Raw genomic sequence first — 18,865 nt, 5'->3', positions numbered from 1 at the left:
AAACTTCATGTTCTTTTCTCGAAGAGCTGACAAAACGCTATTGCATGCTTACTTGCCATGAATTTGACTGTGTTCTAAATACATTGCAATTCTTCACCGGACTGCCAGTACACTTCACATTGGGGGAACATTTATAAACCATGGATTGATTAATTAAGAACGGAAAGGAAGAAGCGGCAGGCCGGGATACTTGATATTGGCATCCGTTTTGCTACCCAGCGCATTATCATGCAAACTTCCTATAGAGTGTTTATGCATCTTGATTGTGTGTCTGTAAACCAAGAACTTTGGGTAGAACTATATTTATCTTACAAATGGTTGCAGGACTGTGGAGGCTGTAGGGCTGCTTAGGAATGGTGGAATCCCTGGACATGTGTTCAACCTTGCTGCATCAGCTCCTTGGTGTTTTCACGGCATCTTTACAGATTTGTTGGGTGAGTAAAGCAAGCAGGTTTCAACACAAGAAAAAGTATAATATGGCAGAACCTCTTGTGCGTTCCTTACATCCCAAGTATATCAAATATTTATCTTGCCTTGTGGCCTGTAATATTTAAAGAGACACTTCTTTTTGCTTTATATTTGAGTCTTGATGCTTCGACAGCAATGTATTTGTGTTTGACAGCAAGTGTTCTTGAACAAATAACTGATCTCAATAATGACAAAACACCCTTCATACTTAGTACTTAGCATAAGAAAGCACTTATCTGTAGCAGATTCAATTATTCATTTTTTGCTGAGATGATAATGGGCAAGTAGCAAAGGCAAGTTCAGATTGGAGTGGTCCGTGACATCTGTTTAGGCTCTGCCATATTGCTTTGCAACCAGAGTTACTTGTGGCCACATATACAATGAAGCCACATGACGTGCATTCTAAATGATATTACCATATCACATTTCACTGCATCTTATTATGTGCCAAACCAATGCAGATATTACCTTGCCACTATAAAGGGATCCTGAACCAACACAAGGTTGAAATTTAGTCGTGGTGTTGCTGCTGTGTACGACTCTACAATGGATGCATAGCCGTGATAATTAGTCTATATGTTGTCGCAATATTATTGTTACACACATTGTAGGATACAAAAGAGGTCCTCGCTTATTTCGCTTTTTTTCGCTATGCTTCTTTCATGTCTCTTCTTGCCGTGTGCTCCTCCTCACTGTACAAGGAGCAACAGCAGTGGGCATACAAACACGTATTTAAAAAAAAATGTTGTAAGGTGAGCACTGAGAAGCTGAACACTTCCAAAAGGCTCAAAGAGGTAAAGGTCTTGTTTCTAGCTAATTTTTGAGCACCCCTAGCTAGTTGTGCTGCTGCAGTTAAAAAATAAGTTAAATGTTAAAAATTAATTAGAGATGGTTTGGCACCCATAATTGCAGTTACATACACAACTAGGTTTCAATGCGTAAGCAAAATTTGTTTACTCTAAATCAATCCTAATGATATCTGAAATTCGGGAAATATTCACAGAAAAGCTCAGGAAAAGGCTAAGTGGTTGCTCCTTGAATATGAAGGAGATACCCTTCTTCTAAAAGGTCATTAGACAGTCTAGTAGTCTCGATGTTACATGCACTATAAAATATTCTGGTGTGGTGCTTTTCATGCATGTTATAATGAGAAAGGTTTTTAATAGAACTGTTGTCAATTTGCCCTGCATTGCTGAAATTGTTCACATAGTTATAATACACGAATCACTTTATGCGTTTTGATTTTATGCAAATGGTTTGCTTACCAAGTCGGTTCAACTTGATTTGGATAAAATCATAAATGCTCTAAAATTTTTTTACTATACAGCAGGTTTATTTTTAAAATACGCGACCATTGGTGTGAACGCAGTTAGTGGCGTGCTTGATTACTCCTTCACTATCACCACTCTAACTACACCTGCTACAGTGCATAGTGTGACAAAAGTAATGGTACTTAACAGTACTGGCAGCATACACTTTTATGTCTCAGAATAGGTTAAAAAGCCTGGTAAAAATGTGTGTACGTTTTTTTTTTCGCTCCAACTAAATATTCTGGTCTACTCAAAGTAGCTTCCACTATTTTAAGTTCCTCAAACTTTTAGGTGTTCAAAAGAAGTATCAATGCCATATACTTTCTTTGTCAGCCTACTCACCACTCTAATAATGAGAATTACCCGACAACATTACCCAGTAAAATAAAGGGATGTTATAAAAAGTAATGTCAATTCAATTGTCGAAAAACGTTGCCAAGTTACGTTTTTGTTCACTTTTCTTTTCACAATTTTGTTAAAGTTACTTTCGATAACATCCCCTATAGTTTGTTTGACATCATTTTCTGCTAGTTCTCATTATAATGTGTTCAACAAAGACAACAAACCCTTAAATTTATAGTTCTTTCCTTTACTCAAGAAACTGAAACAGTGAATCTCAGTAATCTTAGCGGTGTGTGACTTTTTTTTTTCGATCAGTTGTGCATGTGTTCAAGTACATGCATTTAGGTGGGAGGGCGAACTATTGCCTCCTCCTGTGACTAGCAGATTTTCTGAGAACGGACAGATGCATAATGCTGCCAAAGAAGTATAGGGATATTGGAAGTAATCGTAACGTAATTGCAATCGTAATGTAATTGCCAGTAGGCAAAAAAAAGGTGTCCCACACTCGCCATAATGGTAACAGGCAGCGCTGACTGACTCTTCCATGTATAAATACACATATATATCGTACAAAATGGAAGAGGGATAGCCGCCATGGTAGCTCAGTTGATAGAGCATCGGACTTGTTATTCGAAGTTCGCAGGCTTGGTCCCTGTACAGGGCAGGTTATCTTTTTTTTTTCCTGCCCCGCCGCGGTAGTCTAGTGGCTAAGGTACTCGGTTGCTGACCCGCAGGTCACGGGTTCGAATCCCGGCAGTGGCGGCTGCATTTCCGATGGAGGCAGAAATGTTGTAGGCCCGTGTACTCAGACTTGGGTGCACGTTAAAGAACCCCAGGTGGTCTAAATTTCCGGAGCCCTCCACTACGGCGTCTCTCATAATCATATGGTGGTTTTGGGACGTTAAACCCCACAAATCAATCAATATTTTTTTTCCTTCTACTTTTCTTTCTTCACAATTACAACACTTCTATTCTTCTTGAAGATTTTCTGGTGTAAAAAAGGTACCTTATAATCTGAAGAGGCAAACAGAATGTGCCAGTGTACGAGTTAGCTCTTGTAGTGGTTACAAGTAAGATATGTTTTGAAGAATAAATCATTCTGCCACTTGCCTAAAGAATGGCTACAGGACATGGCGCTGGATGCACTTTGTTATTTTTGAATCAAGCTATCTTGTATTCTATTTTTATAATTTACATGGCATACACATGATGGTATCACACACTTCAACGCCACAAAGATTATGCAGCGAACAATGTTATAAATGCGAAATTGCATAAGGATAAGGTGAAAACTGCACCCTCAAAGAGAATGTACAGAAAGCACAGGGTGCAGGCGTCATTCCTTCTGCCCGTGCTTTTCAAGTGCGAGCTGTTTTCACCTCGTTCTGACCAACTAACTAGATTGAGATGTGTTGTTATAGTGCAAGAGGATGCTCCACGGGAAACTAGGTTTGTCTCAAAGTCTGTGTGTGTCTTTCAACCTATATGGTGCCCTGTTCAAGAGTTCATGCAGACCAGATCGTGTAAAACAGAACCGTGTAAAATGGACCGTGTAAATAAAATAAAATGGACCATGTAAACAAACAGAATCGTGTAAAATGTCATTTTCGTGTGCAACTGTAGTTGTGGTTGTGCTGAATGACCTTTCTTTATATACACTACATAACAAACTTGCTTCTTTAAAGTCGAGTGCATCTTCGGATCGATTGTAAATGTTTGCATATGCGAGGCCTTAAGTTTTATAAGAAATTCCTCAGTGTGCCACGAGGAAATGTGTTTTCAGCGAAAATTTGTATATCATTATATACAACTCTTAAAGCCTCGTCTACAACTTTATGCAGGTTGACCTTGAGCAGAAAACGAGGAGCGGCAGCAGCCCCCAGAAAAGAGCAAGCACCCTCCAAGCTCCCGAAGCTCTCTTCGACAGGAACAGCAAGGTCACTGTGTGGCATTGAAAACCATTGCAAGGAGTGCCTTATCAGTACACTGTGCTGCTCTTTCATCGCAGAAGACGAAGTTGACCACTCCAGTGGAACTTCACGCTGTGTATTGTAAGTGCTTCAGTGGTTTTGTTTTGTCCAGCCAGCAGTTAAGAAATCATGTGTCAGATTTAGCCAGGATGGCTAGAGGGAGTCGGCCAGGCATGTTTAGACATTTGTCTAGCCAAGTAGTGCCAATTTTCGCACTGGTTCTGTTGGAGTTACTGCCACAATCACAGAAGCTACGTCACCTCTCTAAATGTACAGATGTGTCGGGGAAGATTAGCTGCATTAGGTTTTTTTATAACTGATAGCTGCCAACATTCTTCATTATACAGGAGTTTTGTTCCTCACTTATGGGTGTAAAGCCCTCTAGAGAAAAAATGCAACAGGTCTATTTCCAGAAGACTCCAAGGCCCTACTTGTAAGTTTTTTCGGCTTGTGTCATAAGCACCTCGTTTGGGGTACATGAACATTTTATAAACATGTACAGCGAAAATTTTGGGTGGCTGGTCTTTTTGTCGTTATCTTGTTCCTCGCAGTATTCTTAAGCTTGTTGTGCATTACGTTGTCCATCTGGTTCATGTGCATAGAAGACTTTACGAAGTTTCAGGCTACAGCATAAAAAGCCTGGAAGCAAGCTATCAATAATTTTTAACATAGTTGCTTAATCTGATACTTGATACATCACTAAACTTTCGTGCGTATTCATCAATGTAAGCTCGTCTTAGTGTTATCCAAAATGAAGATGTGAGTCGACAGATGGAAACCTCTAGTGGAGTAATCAGGGTGAACAGTAGAAGTGCTTCAGACAGGCTGACCGATGTTGCGATAGGAGGACCTATTTTTTAGAAGTCACCTTGTCATCCTTGGCGTGTTAGTTTAAATGGGGTCCGTAATGACATCAACTTTTGGTATAGGCGTTTGTGCCTGTTGGAAATGTTTGTCTGAAAAAAAAAAACCTATAACGCAGAAGAGTGAAGCCCTTGCTTCTTTTCAAGTTAGGTTGCGCTGATACAAAGTGTTCTCCTGTCGGAGGTTGGGGGTAAGGGAAGCAAAAAAAAAGATAAATGATAGAAAAGAAGAAAAAAGAAGAAAGAAAAGGGGAATGCAAAGTAAAAGTAGTGCTACACTGCTCCTACTTGGCATCCCTCTTTTCTTCTTTTTTTCCCCTTGTTTTCTTTCTTCACCTATTTTGTTACATTTGCATTGTCCCATCTAGTGCATGAATCAATGACACATGACTTTGCTTTAGCAAAGATGCCTATGTGGTGTTGGATTGAACAGTGCATTGTACTTCATTTAGTTAATTACAGACTGATCAGTCTTGCAATAAGTGCTCCCTGTCTATCACCACACATGTTCAATTGAAAAGTTTGTGCTTGGCTCTTAGTATGCTGGCATATAGCTTGTGTCTTGGACTACTCAAAATGAATGGTATTTTGCTGCTGTTTATGGTAATGAATTTATCCAGCATGAAAATATCTTGCCTTGTGAACTTTGTCAGACCTGCCTTTCTTTTTCTTTCCTATGCAGGCATTGTATGTGAGGGAGGCAGTAACAGAGAGGTGATAGCTGGAGCTTCGGAAGAATAAATGCTGGCAGTGAGGCAATTACGCATCAAACATCCCAGCCATTTTGCCAACCGTCCTAAATGTGTTTTGAAAAAAAAATTTTGTGCTCGTTTACTGTATTTTTCTGAAAACAGCAAAATGCTAAAGTATATCGCAGAGAACAAAATATTAGGCCACTTTGGTGCCTTCTGGCCTTCCCAGGATGTCGTCTGGGTGTTGTTTGTAAAAAGTAAAGTGTTTCAAAAATACTGCCTCTTCTACACCAAATTCGGTCTTGGTATTAAGTAAAGCTGATTGTGTGTAGTGCATGAAGCTCAGTAATATTAGTGCAATTTTTTCGCCACATCAAAAGCAAAGAAGCAGTTCTCTTTATATGGCAAGTTATATGATTACACTTTGTCTTAAAGTAGAAATGAATTTTTAAAGTTTTCTTACGATGGCTGTTTTCTGCATTTGATGTATGACAGCTTCCGTTCCGAAGTTCCCCATGGCCCTCAATAGGAGACTTCAAAATTCATTTTCCTCATTTAAACAAAAATTTTAATGATAACACTTACCATGTAACAAGAACTGTTTATTTGCTTTCAACTTACATATAAAAGTAATTTTCAATCAGACAAACACACAGCTCAAATTGCATCTCAATGTGGACAAAAACGATTATATAGTGATATTTGTAATCTGGACCTGACATATTTTTTTTCGTAAAATATAACTTCTGTGCAGTGAGTATTTGTGGCTCAAATATTCATACAAAATGCAGTATTGCCATACAAGAAATCCAAACGATAAACAGTTTGGCTGAATTCTTCAAAGCCTATGTAGCAGAAAAATTGCAATAATGTTACTTGACTTCAAATACTTTAGGAAGAATCTTTACTTAATATGTAGATCAAATTTGATATGGCGGCGGCTGCATTTTCGATGGAGGCGGAAATGTTGTAGGCCCGTGTGCTCAGATTTGGGTGCACGTTAAAGAACCCCAGGTGGTCTAAATTTCCGGAGCCCTCCACTACGGCGTCTCTCATAATCATGAAGTGGTTTTGAGACGTTAAACCCTAGATATCAATCAATCAATCAAATTTGATATGGCAAGAAAAAGCGGTACTTTGAAATTTTTCTCACAGATAACACAGATAACCCGCACGACATTCTGCGAAATTCTGAAGGTACCCACGTGACCACTCTCTTTTCTCTTCAAAACATTTCTGCAAATAACTATTTTCACAAGAGTAAATTACCATCATTTTTTAAACTATACATCTGTGATGGTCCCCAGGCAGTATGTTTTGTATGTTTGGTGTAGAATAGCCCAGTGCAAAAAACAACAAATGGCTGAGCATCCTTTCACGCTCGGGCAATTTCGAAAGCATTTGTTTGTTAGCAGCAATTCAGTTAAGTCCTTGTCTTCATGCTTAGGCCCAGAAACAAAACACAAGTAACTAAAGTAGTCCTAAGAGTCATGTAGTCTCACTGTTTCAAGGCTTGTGGAGCCTAATTTAGTGCAAGCTTCACCATTTTTTAAAAGTTCAGATTCAACCAACAGGTTTTGGAAGCACAGTGCATTTTCAGCTAACTTGTTTCACATCAGTTACTTAGATAAAATGTGGAAAGTGGAGGTAAAAATATCATTTTAAAGGCATTGTAGGTAATAACAAAAAGGACTGCTTTCTTTTTTTTGTGTGGTGCTTTGCCTGAACGCTGTGCTTTTTGTGGTATAGTTCATTGTCTAGTGAACATAGGCCTTAAAAACTAACATTAGCCATGTTGAGGTCCATTTCTTGGTTATATTTATAGTAGCCATATAAATAATTATGACTTCAAACTTGATTGTTCTTTTGAAGATTTTTTTCCTAGCATAATGATATTTGAGAGTCTTAGTCAATTTTGTTATAAGAAAACGTGATGTCATAATAGGGTCACTTTTTGTAGAGTCGTTCAGTTCTACCTTACCTTTTACATTCCTATCAGAGCAGTTATTTTCAATATCGGTATTTAAAATGGAATGAGCATGCTGTATGTAGTAAGGTGTAAGCACTTACAGATAGCACATGCACCCAACTTTTCTGTTGGCAGTTTATTTCTGTTATTCTTAATTTATATGTGGGTTTTCACGTCCGAAAACCACTATATGATTATGAAAGACGCTGTAGGGGAGGGCACTGGAAACTTCGACCACTTGGGGTTCTTTAACGTTCACCCAAATCTAAGCACACGTGCCTACAGCATTTCTGCCTCCATCGGAAATGGAGCCGGGGTTTGATACCGCGACATGCGGGACAGCAGCCGAATTTCTGTTACTCTTGCTCCCCTAAATGTGTGCAGTTCGGTTGTAGTTATCTGGCTTGCACAGATTTTCAATGGCACCTGCCTGGTCCTGCTTGCTTTCATGGTGATTTTAACCTTTATATGTTGCATAGGTTTAACTCTCAAAATTGTTCAAGATGCCAATTTTGTGCACAAACTGTATAGTATAAAGGCAGCAGACGTACATGCACACACTGTTAAATGAACATTGAGAGCTTTCACTTGCAGTTCATAAAGTTTTACTGTGCAGGAAGCGTTTACATCATAATTTCATAAGGACATAATAATCGATTATCTTTACCATTGAAAATCGTGACAACCTAGTTATTTTCACTGTGATAAGCATGCTGTTTTTTTTGATGTGGCAGAACTAATTTATACACTCATTCCTTCTAATATTCACATATGCATAACATGAAGGATTGTGTGCCTTAAATTTTCAGTTTCATTCTGTGTGTTATATTTCTTGTGCATGTAAACTATTGTGCTAACATGTGTCTCTGACATTATTTGTGCCAATTATTTTCATTTCCAGGTGCCTATGAAGGACACATAAGTTCTATCGCAGCGACCTTCGAAATTTACAGTGGTGCCCCAGCCTCAAGCAGCATTTCGCCGATCTCCACAAGGCATTAATGAGATAAACACAGCGCCACACTTTCACAGTGCTATGATTATAATTTATATTTAAACATTTCGTACTAAAACTGCTGTTACATTGTGCCACCATCCTGTGGCTTAGGCGGAGCTCGTGAAATTGCGGTGCAGTCACCTCATTTGTGTACGATCAACACTGCAATGTCACTATTCACAGCTGGAGCATACAGACAAATAAGAAAACATATTGATTGTAGCAGGGCTGATGTCTATAATAATGCTTCTCTATTGATAATAATAACTTTATAAGTTCTTTAAGTCTTGCATAGAACACTGCTTTAATGTGTTGCAATGTAATCACCATTTATGATCGCTAGCATGTTAATTTAGTAGTTTTGTAATGTATTTTATTTAAAAGGTAATTTTGCTTCCGCATCACGACAATTAGTAAGATGCCGATGATTCAATCCCTCATCATGCACATTTAAGAAATATTGTGACTTGTACACAGTATTGCATCTACTCAAGATGTGGACGTCTATTCAATTTACACATTATATTCCTTTGCACTAGATTCAGACGTAACATGCACACATTTCAGTAATTTCCGCATGATACGTCATTCCATAAGATGCGGAGTCCGCTTCATACGTCTTATGCGGAGTCCGCATCATACGTCTTCCATATTCCAATAATTCCGTATGTGAGGTCTCCGCATCTTACGGAACGTTTCAGTAGGGCACGGTGGTCAGGTGGCTAAGGTTCTAGGCTGCTGACCCGAAGTTCTCAGGATCGAATACCGGCTTTGGTGGCTGCATTTCTGATGGGGGCGGAAATGATGTAGGCCCGTGTACTCAGATTTGGGTGCAGGTTAAAGAAGCCCAGGTAATCAAAATTTCCGGAGCCCTCCACTACGCCGTTTCCCATATACATATGGTGGCTTTGGGACACTAAACCCCACAAATCCAATCAACTCGATACCACTTGAGTTGTAGAAGTTACTGCACCAAGATTACAATTAGCTCGTACGCTGCAGACACAGCCGGTACTTCTTCTAAGAAATGGTTTCCAAATGTAAACAATTGAAATCTTATCTCTGTTCGTGTGAGAACAATGATTAACGTATAACGCAACCTTCAGGCTAGTTAGGCTAATCAGCAATTTCTGTTTGGGCAGATCTGTTTAGCCACGTGCCCAACACATCAGTTATATGACTTTTATTTCTTTGGCCCGGACGTCCCTATAAACAGCCTAATGAGAAGTTCTTTTTTTATTGTACACGAGTTCAATCGAATCAGTTACAAGGCTGAGTTGGTGCACAACATTGTTTTCATGTTTTCACTGTTTATGCTTTTTCTCTTTCTCTCTCTCTCTCTCTCTCTCTCTATATATATATATATATATATATATATGTATATATATATTTACTAAAGTAGTGTATACCCTGGGGCTACTTTTTCTCTCTCTCTCTCTCTCTCTATATATATATATATATATATATATGTATATATATATTTACTAAAGTAGTGTATACCCTGGGGCTACTTTTTACGTGTTTTGACACTATAATATTGAGATCTAACAGACAATAATGCCAAGGACTGTATAGGGGACGATATTAAAAATAATGTATAATAAATAGGAAGAAAGAAATTGTGTGAAAAAACAAATTGCCCTGAGAAGGAAGTGAACCTAAGACCTTCAAATAACGCGTTAGGATCTCTTCCACTGAGATACCGCTGAGCCAACGTGATAACTTAGTGGTAGAGCATCGAACGCTGTATATGAAGGTCGTAGGTTGGATTATGCAGATTACTTCTCGTCATCTCTCCAGCTTATTCACATATCGCTGTAAATTTTGATAAAAAGAATGTTAGTCACATTGTGCCGTAAAAACTGCAATATCATCGTCACTTACAAACACTTTAACATCCGGGCAACGTGGGAGTGTGCTCATTATTATGTTAAATGCAGCTGGCGATAATACAGAGCCCTGAGGGATACCGCGAGTTTGTTTGCACTTTGACAATGCGCAACTCTCCTTAAAATAAAAAAAACTCTCTTCCCTTCAAAAAGTGCCCGACCCACGCCATAATATAGTTTTGGGTGAATATGGCTCTCTAATATGTCTAATAAAATTGAATGTTCACCCTATCATATGACTTAGCTCTGATTGTAACCGTACCATGAGCTGACGAGGGCAATTTTGTATCACTTGCGCTAACTCTTCCTCTGTAACTTCGGTATCTTGCATTGTTAACGCTGGTTTTTGTAGATCGTAAGGCTCACTTGATGTAAATTTACACTGCAAGCCTTTAGCTCTGATTTTTTAAAATTTCTTTGTTTCTTCCAAGGAGAAAATCTCCAATCCTACATTATTTAGAAACGGCAACGTTTTACGTGATCTCATGAACCTAAAGCGCACTTTTTGTTGCTAGGTTTTGAAAGGTAATTCTAATGATTTATATATTTTGTTCCTTAGCTTGAGAGACTGTGCGTTTAAAACTAGCAGCGTATTGCTTGTAATAGAACAAATATGGGTGCACAGGTTATACATAAGTTTTTTCGAAGCACCCATTTTTGGTCGGAAGTCGCGGGCAATGTTTGAGTTCCACCATGACTAGCAGTGATGCTCTTTGCGAATTCAATACAAACTTCTGCATTTTTATATGTTTATATCAGTGCATCTATAGTCTCGAGGCTTTCGTATCTTCTTGCTCTTCAAAATGATTTGTCAAAGCAGATTCTAAAACTTTTTTTATGATTTGGTATAATGAATAAATACTCGAGTCTGAGAGCCTGACATTTCAACATTGCAAGCGATCTCGAATAATATAGGCAAATGATCGCTGTTAATTGCGAAATCACACGCACTCCACGACTAGATAGTGAACTCACAAAACCTGATTCTAAGGCTGAACTAGACTTATCGCATATGTAAGTAGCTGTTCTTGAATTCAACCAACACAAGTTATTAGCCGCTGTCCACCCCCACAATCTCTTACCGCATTGATCAGATCGAAAACCCCGGCACGTAAGATGAGAATGAAAATCACCGACCAGAATTTTATTTTGAGAACAAGATGTCACTGCAGCGTCTAAACATCCCGTATCCATACACCTTTTTGGAGGTATGCTTTTACCACCAAAAAAGGCATGCAGCCTATTAAGGTTATTTCTAAGGCAAGAATTTCCCTGTCAGGTGACATGAGCTTATACGCGAAATTGGCCTTGGACCTGATTTATTATTAATAAAAAATATTTTGTGGTAACTTCGTCATCAACGGCGCATTCAATTGTTACGAATGGTGCCTAGAACGTGACTGGATGTTTTGTGCACCAATGTAGAATTTATCAGCCAATCTAAAAGAAGATCAGGCAAAATGTTCCATTGTTTATACATGCTCTACCTACGAGTTTTGCACTAGCTATTCTCATCCTATAAGAGGAATCTTGCCATCAGCTTCTGAAAAATGAAATCACCTAGAACTCGGCCAATCCCCTGCATTGGGGGGAGCCATGAGAAAAGTAGAAGAAGAAGAAGACTGCTTGCTTGGACGGTGGATCACTTAACGGGTCGTCTATGTCACTTCCAGGACCAGATAGACTCATTTACTGTAGTGACCAAGAGCAGACCCCCGTTCCGGCCACCGGGTTGCTCCAACCTCGGCGCAGTGTCGCCTGTGAGCTATTGCCAGAGCTTCTTGGCCCAACGCCAATGGTTGTATCGATGCCTCAGAAAAACCCACATAGCCATCCACACGTCGACGGCAGATGCTGTGGAGGGGCGACGTCGTGGCTGCCTCGAAACCCAAGGCGACCTCAAAACCTGGGGCACCCAGAGGCTGGGACTTAAATTGGTCTCGAGCATGGAGATCAAACCCGCTACTGGCGTTGACATTGCGGACGGAGAGGTGGCCGTGATCAGGCATCGTCGTCACGTTACCGCGACAAATACGCGATGTCTTTTCGACGCGGATCCCGTCAAGTTGAAAGAGGAAGCGCGAAAACGGTGCTGGTCAAGTGTAGAGCTCCGGAACTTGCCAACGTGCCGTCAACACCGAAGAATGCGAGCATACGATCTGCACGGATTGGCAGCGATATTGCTCAAAGACGTCAACATAACGTTGAAACAAGAAGGCACAGACAGCAAGGATCGCCCTCGTAAGGGCAACGCATGAGAAACGGTGACCCAGAAAAATCAACTTTACCTGTCCAGCACTCGAGCCCGCAGGGACACCGTAGGCTATCGATGTACCAAGCATGTGGAAGGCTTTCCTAGATTGAATATCAGATTTTTTTTATTACGGAAGCGAACATCTCTATGTCTGTTTTCTTTGGTGTAAAAGTGCCCGATTTAAGAATGACCGCTTTTGTGCATGCAAGCCGTGATTTTGAGGATGCAGACATAATTTTTTTTGTTCTTGGAAAAAGTATTAACCTCACTATATAGCAAGTTGTGCATTGATTCTCCCTAATAGCAGTGACAAATACAGGAACATAGGTAACCTAAACTGGGTAAATAAAAAGGGATTTCACTTGGTGCCATCACTTCGAAATGCTGACCTCCATACCACTTGGCCCCGCCACGGTGTTCTAGTGGCTAAGGTGCTCGGCTGCTGACCCACAGCTCGCGGGATCTAATACCGGCTTTGTCGGCTGCATTTCTGAAAGAGGCGGAAATGGTGTAGGCCCGTGTACTCAGATTTGGCTGCACGTTAAAGAACACCAGGTGGTCGAAATTTCCGGAGCCTCTACTACGCCGTCTGTCATATACATATGCTGTTTTTTGGACGTTAAGCCCGTCAAATCAAATCAAATCCATACCACTTGAGTTGTAGAAGTTACTGCACCAAGAATACAATTAGCTCGTACGCTGCAGACACAGCCGGTACTTCTTTTAAGAAATGGTTTTCAAACGTAAACAAGTGAAATCGGATCTCTGTTCGCGTGAGAACAATAATGATTGTCGTATAACGCAACCTTCAGGCTAGTTAGGCTAATCAGCAAATTCTTTTAGGACAAATTTGTTTAGCCACGTGCCCAACACATCAGTTATATGGCTTTTAATTATTCGGCCCTGACGTGCCTATGAACAGCTAATGATAAGCTCTTTTTTCATTGTACACGAGTTCCATCTAATCAGTTACAAGGCTGATTTGGTGCACAACAATGTTTTCATGTTTTCACTGTTTACGCTCTCTCGCTCTCTCTCTCTCTATTATATATATATATATATATATTTCTTTTTTAGGTGTATACCCAGGGGGTACTTTTCACGTGTTTTGACACTACAATAATGAGATCTAACCGACAATAATGCCACGGAATGTATAGGGGAAGATATTGGAAATAATGTTATATAAATAAGAAGAAATAAAAGTCTGTGAAAAAATAAATTGCCCTGAGAAGGAAGCGAACCTACGACCTTCGAATAACGCGTTAGTTTGTCTTCCACTGAGCTACCACTGAGCCGCCGTGATAAGTCACTGGTGAAGCATCGAACGCAATAATAAATGTCATATATTGGATTATGCAGATTGCATCTTGTCATCTTCTAGCATATTCAGACATCTATGAATTTTGATACAAAGAATATTCGTCATAATGTGCCGTGAAATCTGCAATATCATCGTCACTTACAAACACTTTAACATCCGGGCAACGTGGGAGTGTGCTCATTAATATGTTAAATGCAGCTGGCGATAATACAGAGCCCTGGGGGATACCGCGAGTTTGTTTGCATTTTGACGATTAGCAATCCTCCTTAAAACAAAAAAAATTTCTTCCCTTCAGAAATCGCCCGACCCACGCCGTTATATATTTTTGGGAAATTATGGCTCTCTAATATGTCTAATCAAATTGAATGTTCTACACTATCAGATGCCTTAGCTATATTGAATGTCACTAGTGCCGCATGTTGTCTTCTTTCGCGAGCAAGCTGAATGCGGCTTTATATAACTGCGTGTGCCCCCCAGATTGAAGAACACTTTATAAGCCAATTTGACTTAGGGGTATTATAAATTTTGCCTCGATCAATAATATATTTCTTTGATAGAGCACCCTCTCAATGAGTTTCACAATATTAGCGCTCAAAGAAAAAAGTAGAATGTTTTCAATGACATATTTGAATCTCTTTCTTTTTTTTTCATCACTATTTCAGCTAATTTACACTCATACGGAATCCAAACATATCTTAACGAATATTTTACAGTGTTTAGTAGGTCACTTGTTGATATTTTGAATGATAATTTTGTCAAAGCAGCTGTGATTCTAACCGCCCTATGAGCTGACGAGGGCAATTTTTGTATCACTTGCGCTAACTCTTCGTCTGTAAATTTGGTATCTTCCATTGTTAACGCTGGTTCTTTTAGATCGTGAGGTTTAGTTGATGTAGATCTACACTGCAGGCCTTCAGCTCTGTTTTCCAAAATTTTTTTGTTTCTTCCGAGGAGAGAGTCTCAAATTTACATTATTTGGAGACGCCAACTGTTTACGTGATCTCATGAACCTAAACCGCGCCTTTTTGTTTCAATGGTTTGAAAGGTAATCCTAATGATTTATATATTTTGTTCTTTAGCTTGAGAGACTGTGCGTTTAAAACTAGCAGCGTATTGCTTGTAATAGAACAAATATGGGTGCACAGGTTTTACATAAGTTTTTTCCAAACACCCATTCTTCGTCGGAAGTCGCGGGCAATGTTTGAGTTCCACCACGGACTAGCAGTGATGCTCTTTGCGAATTCAACACGAAATTCTGCCTTTTCATATGTTTTTATCAGTGCATCTATAGTCTCAAGGATTTCGTATCTTCTTGCTCTTCAAAATGAGTTGTCAAAGCCGATTCAAATTTTTTTTCGATTTTGTATAATGAATAAATACTCGAGTCTAAAAGCCTGACATTTCAACTTTGCGAGCGATCTCGAATAATATAGGCAAATAATCGCTGTTAGTTGCGAAATCACATGCAATCCACTACTAGCTAGTGAGGGATGAACTCACAAAACCTGAATCTAAGGCTGAACGAGACCTATCACTAATGTAAGTAGGTGTTATTGAATTCAAGCAACACAAGTTATTAGACGCTGTCCACTCCCACAATCTCTTACCGCATTTTTCAGTTTGGAAACACCACCACGTATGAAGAGAGTGAAAACCGCCGACCAGAATTTTATTTTGAACACAAGATGTCACTGCGGCATCTAAACTTCGAGTATCTATTACACCTTTAGGAAGGTAAGCTTTTACCACCAAAAAAAGTAATGCAGCCTATTAATATTATTTCTAAGGCGAGAACTTAACTGTCAGGTGACATGAGCTTATACGCAAATTTTCCCATGGACCTGTTTTTTTATTATTTGAAAAATATTTTCGGTAACTTCACCGTCAACGGCGCATTTAATCGTGAAGGATAGTGCCTAGAACGTGACTGGATGTTTTGTGCGCCAAAGTAGAAAATTTTCAGCCAAAATTAAAGAAGATCAGGCAAATGTTTCATTGTTTACAAATGCCCTACCTGCGATTGTTGCACTAGCTATTCTTATCCTATAAGAGGAATCTTGCCATCAGCTTCTGAAAAAAGAAATCACCTAGAACTCGGCCAATCCCCTGCATTGGGGGTGAGCCATGAGAAAAGGAGAAGAAGAAGAAGACTGCTTGCTCGGACTGTGGATCGCTTAACGCGTCATCGGTGTCACTTCAAGGACCAGGTAGAGTTAACGACTCTAGCGGCCAACAGCAGACCCCCGTTCCGGCCACAGGGTTGTTCCAACCTCGGCGAACTTTCGCCTTTGAGCGACTGCCAGAGCTTCTTGGCCCAACGCCAATGGTTTTATCGTAGCCCCAGAAATTCCCACATAACCACCAACGCATCGACGACAGATGCGGTGGACGGGCGACGTCGTGGCTGCCTAGAAACACAAGACGACCTCGAAACCTGGAGCACCCAGAAGGTGGGACCTATATGGGTCTCGAGCGCGGAGATCGAATCCGTTACTGGCGATGACATCTCGGACAGAGACGTGGCCATGATCAAGCGTCGTCGTCACGTTGCCGTGACGAATACGCGATGTCTCCTGGACGTGGAACGCGTCAAGTTGGAAGGGGAAGCGTTCACTCGAAATATTTTCGGCATGAAGACGACGACTCAGGAGATGTCTGAACTTCAGGAGGACGTTTCCGGCAATGCCACCAAAACCAAAAGAAAGCAGAGGCACTGTGAAATAGGGCCCGCCAATGCTGCCGGCATTCATGACGAAACGCAAAGCTCAAGAACTCGCATCTTGAACTCGAGGAATTTGAGGCTGGTGGACCTGTGCACCCTTGCGAGGTGATCATGACAATCCAAGTAGATATTTCCGGGAACACAAAGAACAAGAAGACGGTATAGGAGACATCATTTTTCTTGGGTCGGAGAAACATGCATCCATCGTCTAAATTGCGTGAGTGGCGGACGCGAAGACGGTGCTGGTCAAGTGTAGAGCTCCGGAACTTGCCAACGTTCCGTCAACACCGAAGAATGCGAGCATACGAGCTGCACGGATTGGCACCGATATTGCTCAACGACGTCAACATAACGTTGAAACAAGAAGGCACAGACAGCAAGGACCGCCCTCGTAAGGCCCACGCATGAGAAATAGTGCGCAAGAAAAATCTACTTTACCTGTCCAGCACTCGAGCCTGCAGGGACACCGTAGGCTATCGATGTACCAAGCATGTGGAAGGCTTTCCTAGATTGAATATCAGATTTTTTTATTACGGAAGCGATCATCTCTATGTCTGTTTTCTTTGGTGTAAAAGTGGCCGATTTAGGAATGACCGCTTTTGTGCATGCAAGCCGTGATTTTGAGGATGCAGACAGAAATTTTTTTGTTCTTGGAAAAAGTATTAACCTCACTATATAAAAAGTTGTTCATTGATTCTCCCTAATAGCAGTGAAAGAAAACAGGAACATACCTAACCTAAACTGTGTAAATAAAAAAGGTATTTCACTTCGTGCCATCACGTCGAAATGCTGACATCCATACCACTTGGCCCTGCCATGGTGGTCTAGTGGCTAATGTGCTCGGCTGCTGACCCGCAGGTCGCGCGATCTAATACCGGCTTTGGCGGCTGCAATTCTGATGGAGGCGAAAATGGTTTAGGTCTGTGTACTCAGATTTGGATGCACGTTAAGAAACACCAGTTGGTCGAAATTTCCGGAGCCCTCTACTACGCCGTCTCTCATATACATATGGTGGTTTTGGGACGTTAAACCCCACAAGGCAAATCGAATCCAAACCACTTGAGTTGTAGAAGTTACTGCACCAAGAATACAATTAGCTCGTACGCTGCAGACCCAGCCGGTACTTCTTTTAAGAAATGGTTTTCAAACGTAAACAAGTGAAATCTGATCTCTGTTCGTGTGAGAATTATATTGATTGTCATAAAATGCAACCTTCAGGCTAGTTAGGCTAATCGGCAAATTTTTCAAAGACAAAGTTTTTTAGCCACGTGCCCAACACATCGGTTATATGGCTTTTATTTTTTGGCTCTGATGTGCGCATGAACAGCCTGTTGAGAAGCTCTTTTTTCATTCTACACGAGTTTCGTCGAATCAGTTACAAGGCTGAATTGGTGCACAACAACGTTTTCATGTTTTTACTGTTTACGCTCGCTCTCTCTCTCTTTCTCTTTCTCTCTCTCTCTTTTCTCTCTTTGCCTCTCTCTTTCTTTCTCTCTCTCTCTTTCTCTCTCTCTCTCTATATATATATATATATATATACAGTGTATACCCAGGGCCTACTTTTAACGTGTTTTGATAATATAATAATTAGATGTAACAGACAATTATGCCAAGTATTGTATAGTGGAAGATATTAAAAATAATGTAATATAGTAATAAGAAAGAAAAGTCTGTGAAAAAATAAATTGCCGTGAGCAGGAAGCAAACCTACGGCCTTCGAATAACGCGTTAGATTTTCTACCTCTGAGCTACCGCTGAACCACCGTGATAACGCAGTGGTTCAGCGGTAGCTCAGAGGTTTTTCGATCAAACGCGTTTTTCGATGGTCCTAGGTAGGATCATGCAGATTGCATCTTGTCATCTCTCCAGCATATTCACATATATCTGTATATTTTAATAAAAAGAATGTTAGTCACAATGTGCCATAAAAACTGCAATATCATCGTCACATACAAACACCTTAAAGTCCGGGCAACGTGAGAATAGGCTCCTAAATATGTTAAATAGAGCTGGCGATAATACAGCGCCCTGGGGGTTACCGCGAGTTTGTTTGCACTTTGACGAT

This window comes from Rhipicephalus microplus, chromosome X (genome assembly GCF_043290135.1).
Source record: "Rhipicephalus microplus isolate Deutch F79 chromosome X, USDA_Rmic, whole genome shotgun sequence".
Lineage (NCBI taxonomy): Eukaryota > Metazoa > Arthropoda > Arachnida > Ixodida > Ixodidae > Rhipicephalus > Rhipicephalus microplus.
The sequence above is the reverse complement of the archived record's forward strand: the minus strand, read 5'-3'. Positions refer to the sequence as shown.